The 25,144-nt window shown below is 43.2% G+C and overlaps 1 long non-coding RNA gene across 1 annotated transcript; it reads left to right on the top strand.

Annotated features, from left to right (window-relative positions):
* The first annotated feature begins 427 nt into the window (after positions 1-427).
* On the top strand, positions 428-18,562 carry LOC107319736. The gene is made up of 5 exons (XR_001557912.2): positions 428-650; positions 1,416-1,532; positions 11,929-13,855; positions 16,117-16,523; positions 17,570-18,562. It is a non-coding gene; the product is annotated as an uncharacterized LOC107319736 (long non-coding RNA).
* Positions 18,563-25,144: the final 6,582 nt, after the last annotated feature.

The raw sequence follows: 25,144 nt of genomic DNA, 5'->3' as shown, positions 1-25,144 counted from the left end.
ATTTGCCATAGACATCATCCTGACCTTCAGAATCTCAGCGCTCAATCCTGGAACGATGTCTCTTCAGGACTTGGGGACCTTTCATCCTCCATCTCTCTCATTTCCATTACCTTAACAATTGTCAAATTAAAAAGTGTATTTTGCTGCAGCAAAGCAAGCTGTGTACCAGATACTATCTTTTCTTTGCAGAGTAGCCTATAACTAACAAAGCATCCATTTCTTTATTCTAGGATGATAGCATGCCTAAGAAATGCACTGCCAGCAGCATCCAGGGGAATGTGGCGTGCTGCACCATTTCTAAGCATTAATACTTTCATTTATTTTCAAATAGTTTGCAGAGCAGCAGCCACCTGGCACATACGCTGCGCACCATTAAATCAAATGGAACAAATGAGTCCGAAGGATTTGTTTTGAATTATTGTATCATTCAAACCCTGTACAGTAAGGCAGAAGAAGATGCATATGCTATTAAATTTTTTCTCCTAGGAGGCTGTTCGCTCGCCCATGCACTGTTTGCATAGAACTCACTGGTGAATTTAGGGAAGATGCTATTCTGCATAGCAGTGAAGCATATCCTTAAGTCTCACTGAAATATAGGAGAAGACAGGATTACAAGTCCTTCCCGAGGAGCCGGAACAGAACCCATTAAGGTATTGCAAGTCATGCAATTCAATGGCCCTCAAAGTATAATTTGATTGTAATTCAGAAGGTTACTAAAAGGAAATCCATACCAGGCTGTGAGATAAGCAAAAGAGAGAGGTGTATTTACTGTGAGTGGTTAAATGTGAGGTGTGTGAATCCCTTTTCTCTTTTGTCTGCAGTTTATCACCACTAAAGGCAAGTAATAGGGGAATAATATCTAGTTCACAAGAGAAGATTGGATTAAGCTTTCCAGAACGTCTTACAGGAGTTATTTCCATATCACTTTCCTCTAGGTTAGCCTCACTCCTTCAGTTCATAGCTGATAGCTCCTTCAGCTATTTTGACATCTGTGAAGGAGAAGGTTTTGGTGCATGGGAGGGATGGGAGGATGGTCAGTGCATTTCTTCCTCCTGGGGGAATTTGCTTCAGAGAGGGAGTTAGGAGATCCACAGAAGCCAACCTGAGGGCAGGGCTTCTCTTGCAGGGAACTCACTGCCTTCTCACTGCTTTTTAATGTGCAAGGTTGCTGTTTTGTGATGAATTTCTCTCACTTCTTTGGAACAGTCATTAATGCACACATATTTCTTTTGTTAAATATCTTGTTGTTGTACTCTCTGCCCTTGTCTACCGTTGTAGCTACTTCATCTCAGTTTATGCCTGTGAAACAGCTAATGAAATATTGGGGTAGCCTTGAGGTGCTTGTGCTTATGTGTTATAGAGATGAGATTGATATATATATATTTTCCTAATGTTATCTCTTTGTTACTGCATAGATCCTTGGAATGAATACCCCCTCAATAGAAGATAGATGCAAACAAGGAACCATGTTGCCTGGGCTGCTGATGAGCACCTGAGGATCCTCAGTGTGCTGAAAGCATGGTCTGTCTGAGGTGAGAGCATGGGCAGCAGGGCTAGGAGATATAGTGCAGATACCTGCCATGTACCTGTGAGAGACTGATGCTACCAGATGGAAGTTACACAGGAAATTAAGGGCACCACATATTGGTGTTCCCACTTAGGCTGTGAGGTATATGATATGGCTCTGAACTTTCATTGTGGGGGGGGGAAAGGCATCTGGTCCCTGCAGGACCCTCACTGAATGCTCCCCCGAAAACCTCGGGCCATCTCAGTGCTTTGTTGCTGCATGAAGAGGAATTTTGTAGCCATGGAGTGCAGGAGGAGCTTGGTTCTGTTTTGGAGCAGGGAAAGGGTTCCTCTGCTTTCCAGATGGGAAACTCATCCTTGGCAGTGCTCGTTCCACCTGCATTGTGTTAATTTTAGTGCAGTCTGTGCATAGGGGCTTCTCTATCGTAACAATTACTTTTGACAGCATGGGTTATCCAGGCAAAAGCTGATTAAGGAGAGAAGAGAGGATTTTGTGGTTCATAAGTATTTACTCTCCAGATAGCTCAATAGTTTCCTTAGATTTTCAGATATATCATTTGCTTTTACACACATATGTGTGGAAATGTGAATGCATAGAATGCATTCTATGTGCTTTGTTCTTTTTACTGATAGCTTAGCTTAGAAGAAGCGATAGTGAATACACAGCCCCCACTGATCAGGTATGCTGTGCTTTTTGCAAATGGAATGGGAGAGAACCTGTACATCTGCATGGCTCAGACAGGTGGCTGTGACATTTAAACAGCCCATGGAGCTGAAACAAAGGGCAGCTTTCCTGCTTTTGACTCTGAGAAGGCAGCAGTGACACTTTCTTTCTTGCTGATGGGCAGTGCAGATCAGCACAGCATCTTCCTATTCGTATCAGACCTTTTATTTTGAAGGTCTGCACAGTTCCTTTCTTTTTTTTTTTCTTTTTTTTTTTTTCTTTTTTTCTTTTTTTTGAGCACTTTTCTTATTTCTGTGGTTGCTGTTCCTTGAGCTCCTGGGCACTACAAGACATCTCCTAGATGTTGAATCTTGTCATTTTTGATAAATCTCCACAAACCACAGAGCTCAGCTGAAGGTGCAGTTCAGCATCCTGAAGTGCCAGTTTAATCTATTTCTAGCATTGGGGGGGGGGGGGGGGGAGGAGAAGAAAATAAAAGGAGGTGGAGGAAGTGAAAAAACCTCATAGCTTCAGACCTGCAATAAGGATGGGGACGAATTGGCTTTCCAAAAATAATATATTCCCCGGGGTATCAAAGATGGTGCTTGAGAGCCTCATGTTTAACAGAGGGGGGAGGAGGGGAAGCGCCCTGCTGTTGGGGCTTGTCGTGAAGGAAAAACACAGTTAAACAAAAAAACAACCAACTCTTTTCCACTAAAAGTTCTTGAAAATGCAGTTTTGTTTTATAGTTTTCCAGGCTGAAGCGGCAGGTGGAACAGCTCACCAATGGAAATGTTAAGGAGTGTTTTGTCCCTTCCTGTTGTCTTAGGAAAGCAATTGGAGTGTTAGTGATGAAGGGGGAGAAGCCAGTGGCAATTCTTTATAGGTGACTGATAACTCACCAGGAGAGCTAGGGGGAGCTTTTAAAGACAAAGATGGGTGCTGGCTGTTTGCCATTGGATAGCCAGAAAAGGCACATCATCATATCCTAACCAGTGAAATTTCCTTCTGGATTTCCCCCAACGCAGGAGCACAAATTTCACTCCTGTTTTCATAATTCCATCTGGACTAAGGCTATAGGTAGATGCAGGCACATGCCAATGCACCTGTAAGAGCATTTAGGCTACTATTAGGAATAAACAGAGCGACCCGTTTATTACGAGTAACCAGGATGAATGTTTAGCATTCAGGTTCATTTGTCTAAACTACCAGATTCATTTGAACTGTGGTTGTGACAAATAAATCAATGCCCACGAAATAAAAATGCTTTGTCTAATAATCCTTTGTGCCAGGGTTATCTATAGTACATTAGTCTTGCTTTGTATCTGTCAATAAAAGTCGCTATTGAGATGGAGGGAGCTCACTGAAAGAAGTGAGTGTGTTCTGTATGGGAAGAAGATGTCTTCTGCTATGGTCACCTCCTGACTGTGAGCTGCATGGTATGGTTGCAACGCATGCACAGCTTCAATTTTGTTCTCTTGAAACAGGCCAGAGGATGGTATGAAGTTTCATTTGTTCCTAAACAGACCAGAAGGGCTACAGAGCCTCTGAGCTGTATTCACACCGTGGAAATGCATGTGTGAGAACCTCCACAACAGGCTCAGTAATTATTTTAGCTGCCCTTTGTGTTTTGCCACTCATCCAAAAGGCACTCATGTGGAGGCACAAGTGTCCTTCTTGGCCAGAAATCAGCATGCCCCTGACCCAGCTGACAGCATGCGACGTGCTGACTAATGAGTGCCCCTTCCTGGGCCATCGAGGTGCTCTTCACTCATTACCCTGGTTTATGTAGCTTGACATGAGAGATTGGACGTTGTCCCAGCAAGGTGGCATGACTTCAAGCCATGGTATTTCACTCGCATGCTTTTGCCAGGTTCATCTTAGCAGCTTTCTGTGATCTGGGTCCTCTTGATCTGTGCCACTGAAGTCTGCACAACATGCCAGAGACAATTTAGGTAGCACTTCTGTGTCAAAGTTGACTGAACAAAAGTTTAGTGTGCCCTTGGCAGTGTCAGCTCTTTAGCAGTTAATTAGAACTCCGCATAGTTTGACTAGGGCATCAACAAATACATTGTGTCATTAATTAGATACCAAATACTTAGTTTGGCTCCTGGGATTCAGCTGATTTCCTTCACCATGATCATTATTTGGTTACAGCAAGTTTTACTAATGATCCGCTTGTGATTGTGTGAAAATGTATCAAACCAGGAGATGCTGAGTGGTGGAGCAAAGCATCTGCATCACAGAGGGATGTGGAAATGCCAGTCTTCTGCAGCAGCAGTGGATGGGAGCCTTGCTGGGGGCACCTGGCTGGGTATGAGTGGGATGCTGGGTGACGAAGGTACTTCTTGTGGTCACTGAGGGTGGAGTTGGGAGCTGCAGCAGTGTGGCTGTGCATGGTGATCTATGGCCTGGATGGCTCTGCTGGCTGGATGGCTGCGGGCTGGGACTCCAGTGAGACCTCACAGTCAGGGTACGTGGGTCAGTTCAGCAGAGCAAAGAGAAGCAGAATGCGCAGCCAGTAAGTTGTCTGCAAAGAAAGACCTCCTGGGATACATAGGGTTTATTCTGGGAAGAAAAGCTAAGTGAGACAAAACCCGCTGGCCTTCTGGTATGCCAGGAACACGTTTTTGAAGGGATGCACACCACATACGTGTAAGTAGACCTGGTGAAAAGTTCTGATTGAAAAACTGTTTTGTCAGCATATTGTTCTAATGAATGTTTCATGAACACGTTTTGATTTCTCCAGGTTTTCCAAAGGAAAAACATTGATCGTGGTTTTGGGGTATTTCTGGTGGAAAAAAATAAAATAATAATAATAATTCTTTTTCCAATTTATTTTATTTCCTTTTCCTTTTTGCTACAGGAGAAAGAACAGGAGACTGAAGAGTTACAACGTCTTCAGCATAATCAGCCATTTTTTCATACCCCTTGTTTCATAATGTACTGCTGAAAATGACATGGGGAAAAATACAAAAAAAAATACTGCAAAGTGAAAAAAAAAAATAATTTATTTTATAATTTCTCACAGGATATACATTCCTTTCTGGAAAAGTCAATTGTTTTAATATCTAAGGTAGAAAAGTGACATAATTACTGCTAGGGTACAGACAAGCAAAAAACATTTGTATATAAAGGACTACGTGAGCTTTGAGCACCTTCTTGTGTCACAGTGTTTTCTATCAATATTTCATCATACAAAGCCATTGCTTTGAGTCTTGCTTTGCTGGCTCGAGTAATCTATCTCATGTCATTCTTCAGCAGTTTTCTCTGCTGATAAAAGTTAGAAATGAGAATGAAAAAGGGTCTAATGCTTAGAGCTACCTAGAAGAACAGGGAGACAACAAAGAACTTCAGTTCCTTCTGGTACAACTTCTCTTCCCCTCTGCCTGCAGGAGTCCCAGAACAGCACAGAGCCCCACATGTGCTTGCACAGCGCCAGCTGCTGCAGGCCAAATGCAGATGTTTGTCCTTGGGAAAGACTCAGTACCCAGTAAAGACAAGGCAATCTAAACTGAGCTCTATTACCACTGCCTTCTCTTGTAAAGCTCTCCCAAAGCCCAACCAGCTCCAATTGTTGTACCTTTTTTAAAGCCCAGACCCAAGAAATGACTCAGGGCCTTTCTGCATTGCCAAACAACTTCCCCCCATGTCTGCTCCCATTCCTTGCTGTCCATGATGGACACTGCTCTGAAGTCAGACAGTGAATTCTCTCCAAGACAAAGCTCTCCAGGGTCTTCTCTCACAGATGCGATGCATTTTCTCATCACCTCCTGTTTCACAGCTCTAATGAGCTGTGAAAAATCTCTGGTATTATCTCAGCTGTCTTGGGCTAACCTAACCACTTAGCTTTAGGATTCCCCTATGGGTCCCAGCTGGCATGTAATGCAGATAAGGCCATTTGGTTCGAGGATTAACTGGTACTCAACAGTGCCCTCAATTCCCGTAGGCTAAGGAGGGAACTGAGCCCAGCTTTCCTTGTATGGGGATTCTCCTCACAAACGGAAGGTAAGAGCAGGTGCACCACTCTTCTGTCAGTGGTACAAGTTGTTTCTACCACTGGATTTAGAGAGTGGTGATGCACTAGAACAGGTTGCCCAAGGAGGCTGTGGATGCCCCATCCCTGCAGGCATTCAAGGCCAGGCTGGATGTGGTTCTGGGCAGCCCAGGCTACTGGTTGGCGACCCTGCACACAGCAGGGGGTTGGAACAAGATGATTGTTGTGGTCCTTTTTGACTCCGGCCATTCTATGATTTAGTTACCTAGGTTCTGTTAAAGCAGGCTGCCTGGGGGTGGTTGGTCACAAGTGGAAAAAATAATGTAACCTTGTTCTTGAACAAGATGCATTTTAGTAACAAATAAAAATTATAGCAGAGGGTGAGGCTGGCTTTGTATGGGAATCCACAGCTGTATTACTTTTTTTAGTCTTGTCAACAAATACAGCCTTTCTTAACAGCTTTTCTACTCTCTTGCCTAGCAATTCATTTCTGAATGTGTTATAAATAGCCAGTGCTCCAGATCAGGTCAGTTCCCTGGAGGAATGAGTGTATGCTTATGTATACTTATATATATGAGGTTAAATTCTGCCCTGGCTTATACTCTGCAGATGATGGCATTAGTGGAGGTGTAAGACACGAAGGAACTTGGTGCTGCGTACAGAAAATAATTCCAAAAATTATGCCAATTGCATGTTTAGAAACCATATAATAAGACAATTAATTTCCTCAAATAACCAGTAATTAATTTTATGGAAGACATTAACAGGCAGAAACCTCAAAACACAGTGTTCTAGGTTGGATCTGGATGCTAAGAGGGCGAGACTAGGGTGGATCATGCTTTATAGATACACTCAGTGCTGGCTGGGCGATGCAGTGTGGTGAAACACAATGAGGTGGGGAAAAGGCTCCAAGTCTCCCTTAGCTATAGTGGAGGAGCCATCAGGGCAATGCAGAGGTGTGGTGCAAACTGACCTCTCCTGCCCTGAGCTGGTGAGAGCATCCTGCTGGTGCACTGGAGTCTCTTGTACCTGTAGGGATTGTGATTGATAGTGATTCTAACCAAGACACAACAAACTATGAGATCTGAAGAAACTGGGTCTGTCTGCTGGCAAGGCAAAGTCCTTCTCCTTGCTGGCTGTGGGAACTGTACTCCAAAACTGCTTTAAAACTCTTTAAAGCTGCTGGGGCACGTATGGTAATTTACTCCATAATATGGTAAAAAGAACCTCCAACACTGGTTTTTTTGTTGTTGTTTTTTGTTTGTTTTTTAAACATGTTTCCAAATGGTGCTTAATATGCTTCGGCTGAACAATCCACCTTAGAAGAAAACAGCTTGACCACGGTCAAGGAGAAGAGCTGAGGGAGGGAATCACGGCAGCACAAATCAGCAGTGAGGATGCAGGCTGCTGCAGCACCTGTACTGAAAGCCTGAGGCCATCAAGGAGAGCGGCAGAAAGGCTGCAGTGGGAAATGGCATGGGGAGCACCATATGCACCGCGTACCAAAATGCTGAGAATGGCATTTCCTGCTATCCTAAAGTCAGGGAAAATGTCTTTGTCCTTGAGTAAGGACAAAGATGAACTGATCAGGGCCTTACTTGTAGCATTAGGCAAGCACAGGTCTGCTTTTATTGAAAATACAGTGTCTTGATGCTAATTGTGCTGCGTTACTTCACAGGGATGCAACCTACTGTGTGCAGGTTGTAATCTAGCGCTGCCGCTGGGTATTTCTTTAGATGAAAAATGATACCAAGATGGTTTACACAAGATTTATAACAAAAAGCAATCCATTAGTCAGTCCATCCAATTAACCACGCTGGATGCAGAATGGGGAGAGGTTTTGCTTTGTTTTGGCTTCACAGTGTTGTTGTTTTAGCTATGGATTGACACAAAAATTCTTTAAAATGCGAATATAGTTGAATGACATTCTCAAAGTGGCTTTTGCTGCTGCTAATAGGATGTTTATAATCTGTGTGTTGCTGAACTTTTCTCTGACGTGTGTTTTCCCTTCCTGGTTTTAGATTCCCTTAATCTGCTGACTTCTCTAGCTGGAATAAAATAGAAGAAAATGTATTGTGGTTGAAATGAAAACTAGCTGTTACAGCCATCCCTTGGCAAGGAGGGCTAAGGTCCCTTCACCAGGTCAGGCAGAAAGCAGGCTAGTGTCTCTTGTTTTTGGTTTTTGGTTGGTTTGGTTTGGCTTGCTACCTCTTGTTTTAGGTAAGTATTGGTGAAAGACCAAGGATGACCACTTGGACATGCTGTGAGTTGGCTGTTGGTGTCCATGGGGTGGGAGCAGCCTGGTGTGTCAAGGATATGGGAACGGGTGCTGCTAAGGGCTTGTCTGGTTTTAGCATGTATTTTCTCATGACTGCAAGATGTTTTGCACAGATCTCTCTTTCCTCTTATCTAAATGTGAACACATACAGATCAATAGGTGGAACCTGAAAATCTTCTTGTGTGTTTTATGAACATTCTGTTTCATTATTCCTTTCATGTATTTTGTGCAAAACAAGTCAACAACAAGAAAGTAACTTTTTGTGGTTGATAAGAAATACCTTTCCTTTTTTCTCTCTCCTGGTTTTCAAAAGGCAGTACATATAAATTGGCTGTTGTCTGTACGTGAAGCTGCCGCTTTCCATATATAACCAAGGTGTTGTGCAGCTCATTATTTCATAAGGCTTAGAAAAATCATCGCTGTCAACAATCAAAGCTTGTGGCTGTCATTGGTTTTATTAAAAGCACAATTGTTTGATCTTCTGAAGAAAGAAAAAAGGTCAGCTCCTGCATTTTTAAAAATACTTTGCACTCAGTCTCACTTAAGAGACTCGAGAAGTGAAAAATGCAACCTGACATTGTGTGTTCTAGTGGCCCCTAATAGCCAGTCACTCCACCGGTTGCTCTAAGTTTATCTTTAATCTGCTACTCCCAAACTAATTAAGGACCGAATGCCTTTGGACTGATTTTCATTTTGTCTTGAGTTATTGCGACATCTTTGCTACAAATTCTTTTTCAGTCTAATTAAATTCCCGCAGCATGAGTGTCATTATTAATATCATCACCTTTGGTAGACTAACTTTGCTTTGGTCTCTTGATAACTGCACATTGTGGAATGACTCCCTTTCTTCCTGGTTAATATTTGGGAAGTTTTGCTTGAAGTGAGAACATCTCGAGAATTAGCATAGAGAGAATCTATTAATATAAATATAATAATTCAAATAGAGGGGGTTTTATTAAAAATCCAATAGTCGTGCTATCATATTAGTTTTTGGGAGTATATTTCAAAACTAATTTTAAACTTCTCTTTTTATCCTTAGAAATCTTTCCCAGACCATAAGAATTTTAATAACTTCAGGATAAAAGGCAATTCCCACTTATATGGCTAAAATTTCCAGTCAAATCATGAATGCAGGTAAAAAGGAGACTTGGTAGAACAATGTGTGTGGGATAGCAGAAGACTGCAGAAATGAGGATTCCTTCCTTCAGTTCACAATCTTTCCATTAGGGTGGCTAACGTTAGCTTGGTAATTCTTGTCATTAGTGATTTTAATAATGATTTTTTAGCTATCAGTCCACCAATCAGTAACAGATTCTCTGAAGGATGCAAGTGATGGTGGGTTGCCTCTTGCAGGAGGTGCGTTAGGTTGACAAATTGATTCCAACTTTAAAAAATCAACTGATTTCTTAATATAAAGTTCTGATCTTTGATCTCTTGAAGTTTTGATGAAGGTTTGTGGTATTAGAATCTCAGGTGAGGACATCTAGAACAATCTATTAAGTTAAACGTCAGTGAGAGTTGGGTTATAATAATCGCAGCTTGAGAGCTATGTTTTTTTTGGAGATAAAGAACTCAAAGGGGCAGAATCTAGAGGAAATGCAGAGATGTGTTATTTGAAAAACCATACTCTTGAATTCTGATTAGCTAAGCAGGAGAATAAAACGCTGCTCAGGTAGGCAAGTCTTAACCGGTATAGTAAGGCTATTATTCTTGCTTAACTTTTGACTATCTCTGACCAACACCACACTTCCAGAACTTCCTTGATGCTCCCTTAATTCCCGATGTAATCCCACAGTGCTGCTCCTTTCATGAGTATGGAAAGGGAAGGGCCATTCCACATTGTGCTGGGTTCCTTGGTCCCAATCTGGGCAGGCTGTCCCAGTGGACTCCAATGCTGAGAAATCCCATGTCTGACTTGGAACGTGATGCACTGCTTTATCCGCTAAATAAAATCTAAATGATAAATGCTGATATTTTAATGAAATGTAAGTTTGGAGATTTCACATAAGAAAGCTGCTGTCATTGCTTTAATTTATATGGGGACAGTTATGTGCAGATGGTATAGACAGAGTTATTTCCTGACTGTCATCCAAAGTAAGTTGATTTGCAGTTTAATGACTTTTATCAAAATGAAATAAGCATTTGATCTTTGGATTTGATCTGGCTATATCTGCAGCTGCTACACCACTACAGCAATTACTTCCAAACTGGGCTTTTTGCCCAGGCAAATGGAGTTCGTCCTTGTTTCATGTCTCATTGACTGTCCTGATAATACATACTGTTCTGCTGTAGTTTTCTTATTCCTCCAAATTTGATAGGTATGAAAACTTGAGTAGTAAGTCTTTCATTTATTTATTTACTTTAATATTGATGTTTTCTAGTGGCAAAGCCTTCACTACCACCAGTTAATTTCATGTTGAAGCTGTTCCTAGCTATAATTTAGTACATGGATGTGTAATTCCCTCTACATAATCCTGCTATGTCCTTCTTTTAGAGGAACAAGAAATGTATTTATGAATTCTAAATCTAGCAGTTCCAGTGGTAATCTTCATATCTGCCTATACGTTTTCAGGAAGAAATTGCTCTGCCATGTTGTCTACCCATACTGGACTAAATCCACTCCTAACGCGCTTCTTCTGAAGGCAATAGACTTATGCTAGGAATAAATTTACCTCCTTTCACACATTTTTGAAATAGTGCTCTTTTGAACTACTGCCTCGTTACAGCCCTAAATCACAGCACATTCGCGTTAGCCATTCTTTTTCCAGGACAGTAATTCTTCCTTTATTTACTGCTGTGGATGAAATTTCCCCAAGTTTAGCCCCAAAAGCTGCTGATGAGAGATGGCGTTTCAGGGCTCCATGCTGCCTGCAGTTCCCTACAGCCCCATCTCTGAGCAGAGCACGGGGGATGGCCAAGGGCTAACAAATATGGTGCTGGCTGGTAGCGTGTTCTGACTGGGGAGGTGGTGCTGAGGGTGCTCAGGGAGCTGTGCAGAGAGCAGGGCTCAGGGATGCAGGGTCCTGGTGGAGAGAGGCCACAGCTGCAAAGAGTTGCCATGCAAATATTTTTGCTTTCCCCTTGTTTATAGTTTCACTGGGAGAAAGCGCACCGTGCTTTGTGTCATCAGAAGCTGGGATTTATGTTTTTGGGATTTTTTTGCTTTTTTTTTTTTTTTTTTTTTTTTTTTTGGTAGGATGGGTATGTTTCTTACAAGGAGACATATGCAATAAAAATGGAAATAACTGGAATATGACTGCAGAACGAGCTGCCTGTAGATTTGTGGTCCTACCAGAGATTGTGCAAGAAAACTTAGTTATCAGGGCTCGGGGAGGATTTCCTGTGCCAGGGCCACTGCTGTGTCTTCAGCAGATCCAACTCCTTGCATAGCACTTGCTTCTTAATCCAGGAAAATTAAAACCACCAGTGATAGCCACATTGTCTGGCCATCTGCTCTTCCAGGTGCTCCTGTGCCAGAACAGAGCTGAAGCGATGTGACCCAGAATCCTGCTGCAGGGTTGGGATCATTCCCCGCACAGTCCTGTGCTTCAATCTTCTGCGTGACATCAGATAAGTAAACACCAAGATTTGATGGGAGAACATATGTCCATTGCATAATTCATTAGCGTTCTTCTCTGGAATTGCTTTTAGATATATGTGTTTAAATTGGAATTAGTGGGTGAGGGTGATTCAGGGAACACAAGTATGGCAGATTTGAGAAATGGTTACTTCTCCTGGGACTGAAGGCAACTTTGGCCATTCATTTTGTTTGCTTCTTCAATGATTATTTTAGTTGTTAGTATTTGTTTGTTAGTATTCCTTTCCTGCCGTTTGGGTGTGAGATGGTAGAAGAACAGTGGTACAGAAACCTGCAGCTCAGCACTGCTGCTAAATCCACAGTCTGCTCAGAAAATAGAATTATCATCTAGGCCAATTTCAAAGCTGTGTAACTCCATTGCCTTGAGTACAGTCGTTCCTGATTGCCAAACACGAGAAACATTCAAAACTATTTACCTTCTGTTTTGCAATGTACCCGCTCCACGTTCGTACTACTTAGCAGGCAAAGTCAATTGTTAGCCTGCCCAGGCTGTGCAAATGCACAGTAACAGCAAATCATCGCAGTGCTTACAGCTTGTTCTCTTCTGTCAGCAAGAAAATTGGAAACACATTCAGCTTGTGTGGGACACCTGGGATGTGTGTTGTTCTCTAACGAAGACATTGCACGCACCCTTTTCCTTGCCTCATTTCATCTTGACATGCAGCACAGCCAATGGCTTTGGGGATTGTTTTGCTGTAAGAATGTTTGGGGAAAAAACCAGACCCATCCCAAAACAGTACTGTACAGTATGAGTCACCGAGGAGAAATGGGAGGAGGAGCTATTTTGGGGGCTTTTATAACTTTCTTATTGCTAGGAGACTGCTTCCCCTGAGTGCAGCACTCTCTGGGCTCCCAACAGCTGCCTTGTTTGCACTGAGGGCAATTCACAGAGCAGCTTTGTATGAAAGGAGAAACAAACCTGGAGGGAGCGCATCGTCACTTCTCAGGCTTCTGAGACAAATGCAGAAGAGTAAGGCAGCTGCTATTCCAAGGAAAGCATTGTGCCCAAAATGTTAAGGATCTGGGGCTGATCTCACTGTTCTACTCTGCTGCCAGGACAGCCACAGGTTGTTCTCTGCAAAGAGCAGAGGCCTGGGATTCAGAGGATGTGCTTTGCCCATAGCTTTGCTGCTGCAAAAGCAATGAAGGCAGCACTTAAGTCATGTAAGTCATGGACACCTGCAAGCTCCTCTGCCCTGCCTCGGTGTGTGGGGCTGGGGTAAAACAATTCATTGGGAGTGAACTGTCAGGAAAATGATGCTGAGACCATCACTGTTACTACTGGGGAAGTATTGATGGTGAAGGCTGCAGCTTTCCCACCCAACCGGGGTCTGAGGGGCATGTGAGCAGGGTGAGCCACCCACGGGGCTCCCAGCACTGTTCTAAAAAGGGGGAACATGCGAAGCGAAGACCAGACTTCATTTCTAATGCATCCCTGAGTGCGAACTGTTTGCAGAGACTGGGTCTAGCATCAAGGGAGGTAAGACTATCAATATATCATTTTGCTCTGAAGTCGTGAGGCTGTTGCACATTTTATGTAAGCAAGTACTCAGTCACATTAATTTTAGGCATCTGAGACTGTATTTATGATGTACTAAATCCAACTTTATGTTCCTGGTAGCAATCAGAGATGCCGTGGTTCTCAGAAGTAAAGCACTGAATGGGTACAGATGCAGCCTGCTGGCTCAGGAAATGTTGATGGGTCAATTCCATGCAGCCAAGGCTTAGACTTCATCAGGTTTTTCCTCCTGTCTGCAAATGGTGTGATTGGCAAAAGCAATGGCAATGCAGGTCAGTAATTTCTGCTTTGATTTGACCATGGGGTGACTGTGTAACTACCAGATTGGGGCTACATGTGCACTGCAGCAGTGAAAATGTGCTATTAGCAATGGCTGCTCCATGAGTTGTGGTGGGAGTTTACACTGTGAGCTTTGAGTTACACCAGAGGCAGATCCTCAAGGCAACCTTCAAGAGAAAGTGTGAACAGCAGCCAGATAGTACACGTGACTCCGAGTTATAAAATTCTCAGTTCTGAATAAAAATTGTTTTCTGGGAACCACAGATTTAATAATGCAGCTGAAGTAATCTGATTGTGTTTCGGATTATAAATGGACAAATCTCCCAGGGCTGTAGTCATAAAGCCTGGAAAAAAAGAAAACCAACAGAAAAAACAACAACAACAAAAACCCCCAAATCTAGTTAATGAGAATGTGTGAATTTATCATCTAGAAGGGAGTTACGGAGACAACTGTACAATATCTCTTATTGCATCTTTCACACTAGTGCCAGATGGCTGGGAATGGGATCCCCCATGTTCTTCTTCTTGTCTAAGAAGACAAGAATATAAACAAGGAAAGTGTCTGTGATGGTATTATTTGGCTGCCTGATAAGATGAGTCATTGCTTTTGATTGCTTAAATAATTAGGACTGTTTTATAATTTGATTACAGTGTTATCTCGTTCTGCTCTGTCACCCCAGATTTTGGGTTTCCTTACCAATATTCCCTCTCACATGCTGTCCTTTCCATGTCCCCATTTAGTTCTGACTCACAGATCTCAAACACTCAATCACCTTTTTACCTTCTTGTAGTTCATGCTCTTCCCCTGTGCTAACTGCTTGTGAATAATGCACATTTTTTGGGGGGTGGCCAAACATCAGGTACCCCCAGCACTGTGCTGTGTTAATAGGCCAGCAGACTCCAGCAGGTGCAAGCGGTGTGTTAGGAAAGCTTTATTCAACACAAATTAGTACTTACAGGAACTGTCCCTGCATGTCCCAAAGGCAGACCAGATGGCCAACGTTGGCGTGGGCCAACCCCAGCCTCACCCTGGGGACTTTGCCTTGGTTTCCCCACACCAGTGGAGCAGTGTGGTCTGTAGCTATGAAAGTTTCCATTTTTAATTTTAATTTTCAGAAGCTGAGAGCCATTGAGTGCTGGCTCCAATTAGGGAGTGCTGGCGCGTGGCTGCTGTGCAGGGTGTTGTTGGGATGGTCTTCTCCCAAGGCGAGCTCCAGACTTTTGTCTCTTGCCATGACAACAAGGCTGTCACTAGATGAGGCTCTGATATGAGGTTACCAGCAAGCAGAGTGCATTTGCCCACACACTTTTGATCAGGGACTGGTCCTTGTCGCTTCCTTGTCGCTGGCTGGACTTTGAAAGTGCCTTTGATCCAGCCATGCCAAAGAAATGCAGTTGTTTGAAGTCTTTGATCCTTTCTGAGGGTAGATGAGGCCCAGAGATCTTGATGGGCCAGAGCTGTTTCTAAGCATTTCTTCCTTATTAAGACTCAGCATAGGCTACATAAGCTCTTTCTGTTGGCATGTCTGAGCAGACCCAGATCAGGCCGTTTTACACCAGTTGATGGGTTGCAGTAGAAACCCATCCCACCATCACTCTTGTCATCCATGGGATCATCATGTGAGTCACCAAGCTTCCCAGGGTCAGCTGCCTTCCAACCACAGGACAAGGTTGTGCCAGCAGTCACAGGAGACGAAACACAGGGAGGAAATTTTCAGTAGTTGTTTTAAGACAGGAATTTGGTCAGAATAAGATACAGAAGATAATACTGCATTTGCTGATAGGCACATGCTGCTTGGGCGAGACAGGAGTGGGCACAGGTGTGGGTGCCCTCTGCTCAGGTTTTATTCCAGAGGTGCTTTGTGTGCTGTACAATCCCTTTCTCCATGGCATTGGGGGGGTCCTCCTGTATGCATGCTGTGTATGCACGTTTATTTTTAAGTGGATGATATGCTGCCTTTCCTATTTAGAGAGCATACCAAAGCAATTTTTGATCCTTAGTGAATACCAGAAATAACTGGGTAAGTATAAATATATCTCCTAACAGCCTTGTTTGTAACAAAAGCCTGCACTGAATCTTCACACTACATCAGGGCTGCAAATATTCAAGTCACATTTGGACGACAAAGCCAACGGCACATAGCTTTAATTACAATATTTCTCTCAAACAGTCTTCCTCTCATGTTTTTTTCTGAACATTGTTTAAAGAACTGATGAAAAGGATGAAAACTTTTTCAAACTTTCCTTTTCTTAGGTTCTCATCAGCTCAGTCTTTCATCACACAGTCAATAAACAGTTGAAAAGGACTCTTCTGAACTGCAGCAGGAGGGAGGAGGAAGAGGGGAAATTAATGATATCACCAAACTGAAAACTCTTTCAAGTTGCCTTTAATTGCAGAGGGCACGGGCAGCAATTTCAGTTTTTAGCTCTCAGATCTCTTGCTGTCCCCAGAGGGACTGGACCTCCTGTCCTCCCACGCTGCCAGCATTCCTCCTGCAGTGGCCGAGCCAGGTGGCAGTGGGACAGACACGTGGCCCCAACATGGGCTCCAACTCATGGCTCCAGCACCATCACCTCCTGCACCTTCCTTCATCCTCCAAAGGTGCTCCTGAAGTTGGTCTCTCCCAGGACCTCACCTTCACATGAGCAGCTGAATTCAAGGTAGGAGCTGATGTTCTTCATCCTTCTGCAGTCCCACCCCAGGGCTGGTCCAGCTTCGTCACCCAACCTTTGAGCTCTCTTTCACAATGATGTAAGGGCTCTCAGAGCATTGCCACTGCCCACCCATGGTCTGCTCACCCTAATGCACCAGGCTGCACCATCCATCTTTGTCTCCTGGAGAGCATCAGTGGTGCAGGCTGAAGACTGCTCTGAGAGCTGTTTCCATAGCTTGAAAGACCAAAAATTATAATTGCAACAGGTCCAGGAGCAGAAAGAGGAAGTGTAAAGCTTTAAATTCTAGTCACACTGGTATGTATAACCAATAAAGAGACCAAATTCCCTGAAAAATGAGATTACAGTGGCTAATGGGAAAGAAATATTTCTGAGGATGTTAAAGGGAAGTTAATCTGTTTAATATAATTTGTTTTCCTATTCTTCCTCAGCTGGCATGCTTTAGACACGACTGTTCTCAGGGTTTACAGCCATGCATATGGTTAGGAGGGCTGGAGCTGGCAGCAGACCGCCTGACAGAATAATGGCCAGCTAGCAAAATAGCTGGGTATATCACTTACAGATGGTACGACCCCATCAGAGGCAGTGCAGCACAAGCTGTGCATTGATGCAGGCTCCATTTGTCACCTCTCCTCCCAGCAAGGGCTGTGGGGCATGGGGCAGGGTGAGGGTTGGGCTCGGGCAGCCCAACAGGACGTGGCTGTCAGCTCTCAAAGCTGTCTAGGGAGCTGAATGGACCCTGGTTGGTGCGTCTCCAGACTTAAGAACTGTCTGGGTTTAAACCCAAACCAGCCAAGGTGAGGCAGTCACAAATCCTGTAATAAAACTGGTGAAGTCAGAGTCTGATAATGTCAAAGGTATCTGACCTTCTGCAAATATCCTCATCTCTTCTGGTAGAAAACTGTCTGAAAAGCATTGCCCTGCAAAGAATTAATGCTTTACTGTGTGTGCTCTTGTTTTAAATCTGGGCACAGCTTCACCTCTTTTTTCAGTCTCAGTGGAAGAAATAACTGCTGTGCTGGATATGTTTCCAGGCTGAACCCCTCTGTGCCCCTCCCAGCATCAGCATTCTGCTTGTTGCCCCCACCGGCCATCATGAGCTGCCCTGATGTTTTCTTGCTGTGAATCCATGCCTTCATGAGGTGAGCAGTCTGCTGGGTCTGAAATACGTTCTTCCTGGGTTGCAGAGGTTCAGGTCACTGCTGTTGAACTTGGCCCAAGAAGCAGTGCACGGGTTCGTGCTCTGCACTGATAGTATTGATTTCTCTGTCTGCATTGTGTTAGTGAGTGTGGCCTTGCAAAGAAGGAAATTACTCCTGCGGCCTCAGGCAGTACAAAAGCTGCCATGTCACTTAACGGAAGTGGTGCCAGGGTTTTTATAGAGTGTAGTTCACCTCTTTCAAAATCCTGCTGAAGGATGCTTGAGCTAACAAAACTGGGCGCTCTGCATTAAAGAAAGCCACGCACATTAGCTTTATTGTCAAGACATGGTACAGAGCATTTATTACTTTTGGCTCATGTACAACGTTGGGTTATTCTGTGAGTTTACACAAGACTGTCTATTTGTAGTTGAAAGTGAATTATTTGCTCATTAGTGGTTCAGGAAGGTCTGCTGGCTCCTGCCGTGCGAGGCAGCTTGGGTTCCTCCGTGTGATGGAATGTGCTTGTCAGAGGCTCACAGCATCCTCAAGGTGGTCCAGAGGACGTGTGATTATGAAAATCAGCTACTGCCATAAGAATGTTCAGCTTTTTCCTTTTTTTTGTTGCCCTTTTGTTCCATATTCGTTTTTCAGAAAGCAAATACTCGTGAGGCTTCAAAGAGGGGTATTCCTGAAGCCGGGGCTGTGCAGTAGGCTTAGCATATTCTGCTTTTCCTGGCTTGAGCACTCACAGAGCATTGTTCTCCTGAAGAATCACGTCTTAGTGTTGCCAGCCTCCACAGTTTCACACAGAAGCAAGACCAGAAGCACACAAGCAGATTTCTTGTGAGTTTTTCTTGGTCATGACACTAAGACATATGGAACAATCCAAACCATCAACATCTCAATGTTAGATGACACGTGCAAAATTCTATCAATTCCTTCAGCAGATCTATTCAAATCAAACTCCAAGTCCTCAAAGCTTCATCCATTCCACAAAATAATGATACCTTAGCACAACTTGTGAAGCCATGTTATTCTTTGTCTGTAATAAACAAGTGGTTCTTGGAGATGCCAGGCGAGGAAGTGCTGCCCAGGTCAGTCATGGCCCTCTCTTGGCTGAAGGAGAAAAGCAGATTCCTGTGGCTGAGTTATGAAATGGCTAAAAAGTGGAAGCCTTGATGTTCATTATCAATTTTAGTCTTTGCTGCCATGGAAAAGTGCTAGTGGGAGCTGTTGTTATCTCATTACTTTAAAACTGACTTCCAGAGTGAAGTGCTTCATTTATCCCTCCTTTTCCCCTTCTGTATTGGTAGAACATCAAAGTTTCACCTGTGGTTCTGTAGAACAGCTCTTCCCTTTTGGGTTTTCTCAGCATGCTTCTGCAATTCTTTTGTTATTGCTTCCCATGTTTATTTGTTTATTTTTAAACTCTGTATTTTATGTCCTAAAGTAGCTGCTTATACACTTTATGGAATAGCATGGGCAATGATTTTTAAAGATATAATCCAAAAAATGTCTCAGATTTCAGGAAATGTCTGTCAGAATCTGCGTTTGCTAAACATCCATCTAAAAGTGACTGTGCTGCCATGGCACAGATGTGCACGTGCAGCCTTTATGTGCTCGGGATGCAGTCAGGCAGCTGAGACCAGCTTAACTGCCAGTCTGGGAGATGCTGCATTCAGAGCGATGCATTCTCATAATCCTTGAGTTTAAATGGCTTTTCTGATTTGATTCTTTACTGCCTCCCCTGTTTTGCATCAAATCAAATCGGGTGTGAAATGACAGGAAATCAAAGCAGCAGGCAGCACCTCCCCTCCCACCGCTCATTCGTGTTGATATGAGTGATGGCAACAAGCATGACAAAGAGTAATTAGCCCTTAATTGCCCCAGATTAGTCATATGCAGTGAACCAATATTTGTGGTTATCCCGATAGGTGAAGAGTCCAGTTGTTACCTAAGGGGGCTGGTGTGGCTACAATGGTGGAGAGTATCCCACTCCATCCTATGCCATGGGACGCCCAGACCCACTTCTCCTGCCCTCCCTGGGAGCAGTGATTTCTGTGAAGGTGGTGGCACAGATCTTGAAAGTTGCCTTGTCTGCCTTTGGGGTTGTAATGATGTATCTACTCGAGCACCTGAAGTGAATGAATTACATGAAGCCTCTGAAAATGGTCATAAATACGATAGTCTGTGTGAGCTGAGGTAATTGCCTGTTTTATATGTGTGTTTATCTTCACCGCGTTGCATACACAATGTGCGTTATGTCAAAGTGATGATAAGAAGCAGCCCTAATACTTGTGAACCACATAAGTCTTTTTAGTTTATGACTGAGGCTCCAAGTTATCTTATGCAGTTACCTGTGGTAGGCTTAATGTAAATTAGCATACTTATAAAATGTCAAGGAGCATTAATTGACAATTTCTGAGGCCTTCCTCGCTAAATACCAGCTCAGTGCTGAAACCTGTCTCTGCGCATTTAATATATGGAAAATAATGCTTATTCATCAATGGCTTATGTAACGTGGAATTAATTTCATGGCAGCTAGAGAAAGATGGTACAGAGAGTCCTTTATCAAAGGAAGCGCTGAAAATAAAGCTTCGTGTCCCACCAGGGAACTTCTGAGATGGGATTCAGCACTTCAGAAAACCATGCCATGTCATTCTGTGTGCAAATGGTGGCTTACTAACCTAATTCTGGGCCCTCTTTGGCCTGTCTGAGTACCTTTAACATCAGCTGGACCTCCTGGGCTTCGTGTTAGGGAAGGCTGTAGGGTGAATTTTGAAGCGCTTGTAGATTTTTCCCTTAATATATTATTTCTTTTTTCATCTATATGATATTATCTTTATCTAATGCACTGCAGACAAGCTTATTTCCATAAAATTATTCAAATAATGTCATTCTCATGGTACAGAGGTTGAAAAAGACCTTTAAGATCATCTAATCTAACTGCAATGTACAGGTATATAGATACATAGTGGAAAAATTCCCTGTAACTTGCTGGAAATAAGTCATACAAGTGCTGTGTAGGAGATCAGGCTGTATCAGCTCAGCAGCCTGCAGATCTCCATCTCTGGTGATCCTGGTATGGGGCAGGGAGGTGTTCCCAGATGGTAATGCTCAGAGGTCCATCCTGGCAGCACCAGCAGAGGCCTTGCAGTGCATTTGGGACCACAGTGCTGTGTGGTAATGGGTTTCTATGGTACTGCTGTGGGCACGCTGGGGCTTGGGGGGAGCTGCCCTGCTTGCCTGGGATGGCTATGACTTTGGGCTATGACAACACCCACCCTGTGTTGCCAATGGTGGTACAAAAGCAGCGCACACAGGAATGCAGCCTCTCTCCACCTGCCTAAAAACCTTCCCCTGTGATTTCCTGTGCTGCACCTAAACGGGGCTCAGTTTTATGGACAGCACCAGTAATCATTTTGTCTTCTCTTACTTGACAGAGGGAAAAAAAACATTTTAACCCATCTGCCAAGCAACTGCCTCAAATTATATTTTGTGATAAAAGCAAATGAAGCGTAATTGAGAAAAGACAAGAGAAACTTGCTCTGAGAACAGCGTGATAAGAAACGCGTTGTGACAACGGTGCAATGCATATTGTTACTCTGCAGTGCACCAAACTTCCCACTGCCCCAGAGCTGTGACTGCACTGTGGTTGAAGCTCCTGAAGCTGAAGATGCATCTTCCTCCTCCTGTATGAGACCACTCCTCTAAGCCTTATGTGTTACTGGAAGTTTAAGGCCAATCAGCTGCCAGGAATTAGGTAAAAAAGGCACCAAGATGCTCCTGGAGATGCTGCTTAAAGAATAAATGTCAGACGGAGGTGCCTGCTGCAGGTACGCGAGCTGCCAAACCTGCAGCCTGTTCCAGGTGGGTCATTTGACCATGAAATTACCCATGAAAGGTGAACCCATTGTTTACTATGCTAATTAGTAACCCAAGAATGTTTATTTAAAGGTTATTAGAAAGCACTGAGAGATGTGGGTCTGAATGGAAGAAAACTGAAGAAGTCATGGTGAGGGTTTTTTAGATTATTTAGTATAAAATTATTCCTAATATTTAAGATAATTTCTGAGATGTGCATTGAATTAACAAGGGACTTGAAGTTTTAATATAAATCAATGTGAAAATAGCCTTCAGAAATTATTTTATTCAGAGATCTTTGCATCAAAGTTCTTATAGCTATTAATTTGCAAACCTCTAGGTTTTAATGGCCGAGTAAGAAATAATAGCTTTAAAGTTCCCTTGAAATACTTCATAAAGTACTGCTTTTAAAAGAACTAAATGGCTTCCAAATGCCATCCACTGCTTCAAAGAACAGTGTTCTTCACAATATTTCTATACAATATTTCTATTCAGTTTTCTACACTGTGCACAGCTGACTTATATTTGTAGCAGAGAAACATCAGAAGATGAGTGGTATCAGAGTATTGTCATGCTCCAACAAAATGCTGGATTCAAACTCTACCACATACGTGATAAAGTAGAAGTTTAAATGCAATGCTAAGTTAATTTCATGTCACAGAAAGTTACTTTTCCAAGTAGACTTCCATATTCCACATTCCGCTGCTTGTAATGTAATTATTCAAGCTACTCATTGCCTTGTATGCCAAACCTTGGGAAGATGAGCAGTGCAGCACATCAGTGGGCACATGGAGTTGCAAGAAAACAAGAAGGAACCTACAACAGTAAAGTCCAGGAGGGACTGACTGAGCTTTAACTGGTTATGTCTGTTGAGCAGAAAAGTTAACAATGAATGTAGGGTAACTTAAGCAAGGAAGGGGTGCAAACCTGGTGCATCCCAAAGGGATTTCATAATGGTTAACAGGGAGAGAGAAGTTCCTCCTTGGATGCTACTGGAGGGATGACTGGGTGCATGGCAGCACCTTGCAGCATGAGGACAAGCATCACTCTGCACTGCAGGGAAGGACCTGCCTCCATCTCCTGTGGATGAGTCTGCTGAAACAGCATCTCCCAACTCCCACTCTTACTGCAGTCTAAAAAGCTAAAAAATAATGGGATGAATCTTCTGTGTGGTGCAGGAAGCCACCATGGGTAAGCCAGATTCCTGTTCATGTGTGTGCCGAAGAGCATTCAGACACTGCCCAAGGAGCCAAAGGGCAGTGCTGAATGGCAGCTGGAACCACAGCTCAGACCCCTTACAGGAGCGCTGCTAATTGTAGATTCAGGCATGCCAAGGATTAATTGCCAGCAGGTGTCAAAGATAAGAAATTTCTCTCTGATCTGGGCAGGGGTTCACTTTGTGTATTTTCTGCTTTTGTTCTGTTCTTGCCCTTGTTCATTAGAACATAAAATGAGCCCTTTATGTGAAGATATTGGATAAATAATTTTGCTGTCGCTAGAAAAGAAAGAGAAAAATAATTTGTCAGTGCAAGACTTCAAAGGGCAAAAATTGTTAATTAGGAAATTGCTATTTGAAAAAATACAATTGTGGAGGCCAGGCAGTTCTTACAAGATAGCCTGCAATTTTACAACCTGTCTGCATTAAGGGTTGTACACAATATGCCCCAGCAATTTACTCGGGCTTCTCACCTACCTTCACCATAGAAAAATGAGTGAATTTAGACAATGAGTAGAGCTGGTGATTGCCAGGATCCTCCCACTCATCATCAGTTCCTTGTGCTTGTGCTCAGGGGTTGACCTGGTGGCTCTCTCCATCACTGAGCACAGATCCCAGCCTAGAAGCTACACTCACATCAGCTGTATGGATTGGAGCTCCTGCTGCCCCAGCTGCTCTACATTGTGCCTGGGAAGGTAAGCTGGACCCAGTGCAGGTGCTACCTAATTGCTTTAATTAGGGAACTAGTCCTCATGAACAGCAAATGGAAAGCAAAAAGAGCAAATGAAGAAAAATAACACTTAAAAAGTAAGTTTTTACTTTTTACCCCCCCCCTTTTTTTTTTTTACCCCCATATATCTAAGTTACTTTTTCAGTGTTGTTTTTGTAGAGAATTCAAGAACAGTTTCTGTAAGCGTCTGATATGTGCCAGTCATTTACTCCCCTTGGAAAGTGAGCAAGCTTGTGTTTGATGGTGCACACTAGGAGCTCCCATGAAGAGAATTACTGCTGAGAAGCAACACTGTGTAAATTCATGCCTCAGTTTTCTCCCTGTCCAGGTAGATAAATCCTGGTAAAGCTGCTAATTAGTTGGTCTTGGGCACAAAGAAACTAATTCAGTCAGGCTGGAACTGGTTTGCACAGTCAAACCCATCATCACAACAGGAAGAGCCAAGATAGAGAGAAACAGCTCAAAAGTCAGAGACTCTTGCAGGTTCTTAGGCCATGTACAACATACATCATTTCAATCAATATATGAGAAAGAAAAGCCCTGGCACCACTGTAATAATGGTGTAGCATATGGTGCAGTCAGAAAAAATTAACTATGCAGTAAGCATCGAAGTTGGCAGATTGGAGTGCTCCAGTAGCTTCCTTACAGGAGTTTGCAGTGCAATAGATGTTGTCACTAGGGGTGGTTTTCTGATATAAGAAAGTATTGTTGGATACTCGGAGTCATAAAATAATATGGCCTTAGGAATTCAGCCATCATCTTGAACAGCAGCTGAGGCGCAGTCATCAACTTCTATACAGCATTTAAGTTGGTGAAAGTGGAAAATGAACCTTTTGGGTTTACTGAAACAAAACCCAAAAAACATCGCCTGTAGCCTTGCATGCCTTTGCAAGCATAAGGCTGCCAGCCCACACACCCCATAAAAAAAGCCAACATTTTGTATTAAATTAGCACCCAGCTTCTTGCCAAAGGAAACAGAAGAAGCAAGCCAGCAATCTGAGTTTCTCTGTCTCTGATCTCCCAGCGAACCACTTCAGCTAAGCACAAAAAGCAAATGCCTGTAAGGAAGGACGTTTATTCAGTGCAGGGGAAGCACGCTGACTGTGTGCATCTGCTGAACAGTAAGTCTTGACCAACCACCCAACAAATGAGATCCCTGTGCTTTTTGCTTGCCTTCTGCTACAGAAAGTCTGTACGTCTTTGAGCATTGTTTCTATTTTCTGAATCCATCAAATGCTGTGCCTTGTGGCACTCTCCAGTTTCCCTTTTCTCCATAACTGTCACCACGAGCACTTATGTTAAGTTGCTAGCAACGAGTCCAATGTGTCCTGAGATGCCAAGAGTGGTCTTCATTGTTTTACATGTACTAAAGCAAGTTTCTTAATGGCACTGTGGAAATCTTTTTCATTTTATTTTCAGATTTAAAGTGATAGAAGATGAATTTCAGCTCATAGCAACATTTTTCTTTACTTGTGCATTCGTTCCTGAAAGGAATGATACTTAGAGGAATCACCCCCTTTGAGTGTGCTGAGCAAGATCTTTATCTCCTGAAACAGCAAAAACTTGCCTTTGGTCTTCACTAAGTCTCTGTATCCATTTTGGACCATGTCAGTGTATATCAATACTGTGAAGTAATAGCAAATGTGACTGACTGAAG

This window comes from Coturnix japonica, chromosome 12 (assembly GCF_001577835.2).
Source record: "Coturnix japonica isolate 7356 chromosome 12, Coturnix japonica 2.1, whole genome shotgun sequence".
Taxonomy (NCBI): domain Eukaryota; kingdom Metazoa; phylum Chordata; class Aves; order Galliformes; family Phasianidae; genus Coturnix; species Coturnix japonica.
The sequence above is the reverse complement of the archived record's forward strand: the minus strand, read 5'-3'. Positions and strand labels throughout refer to the sequence as shown.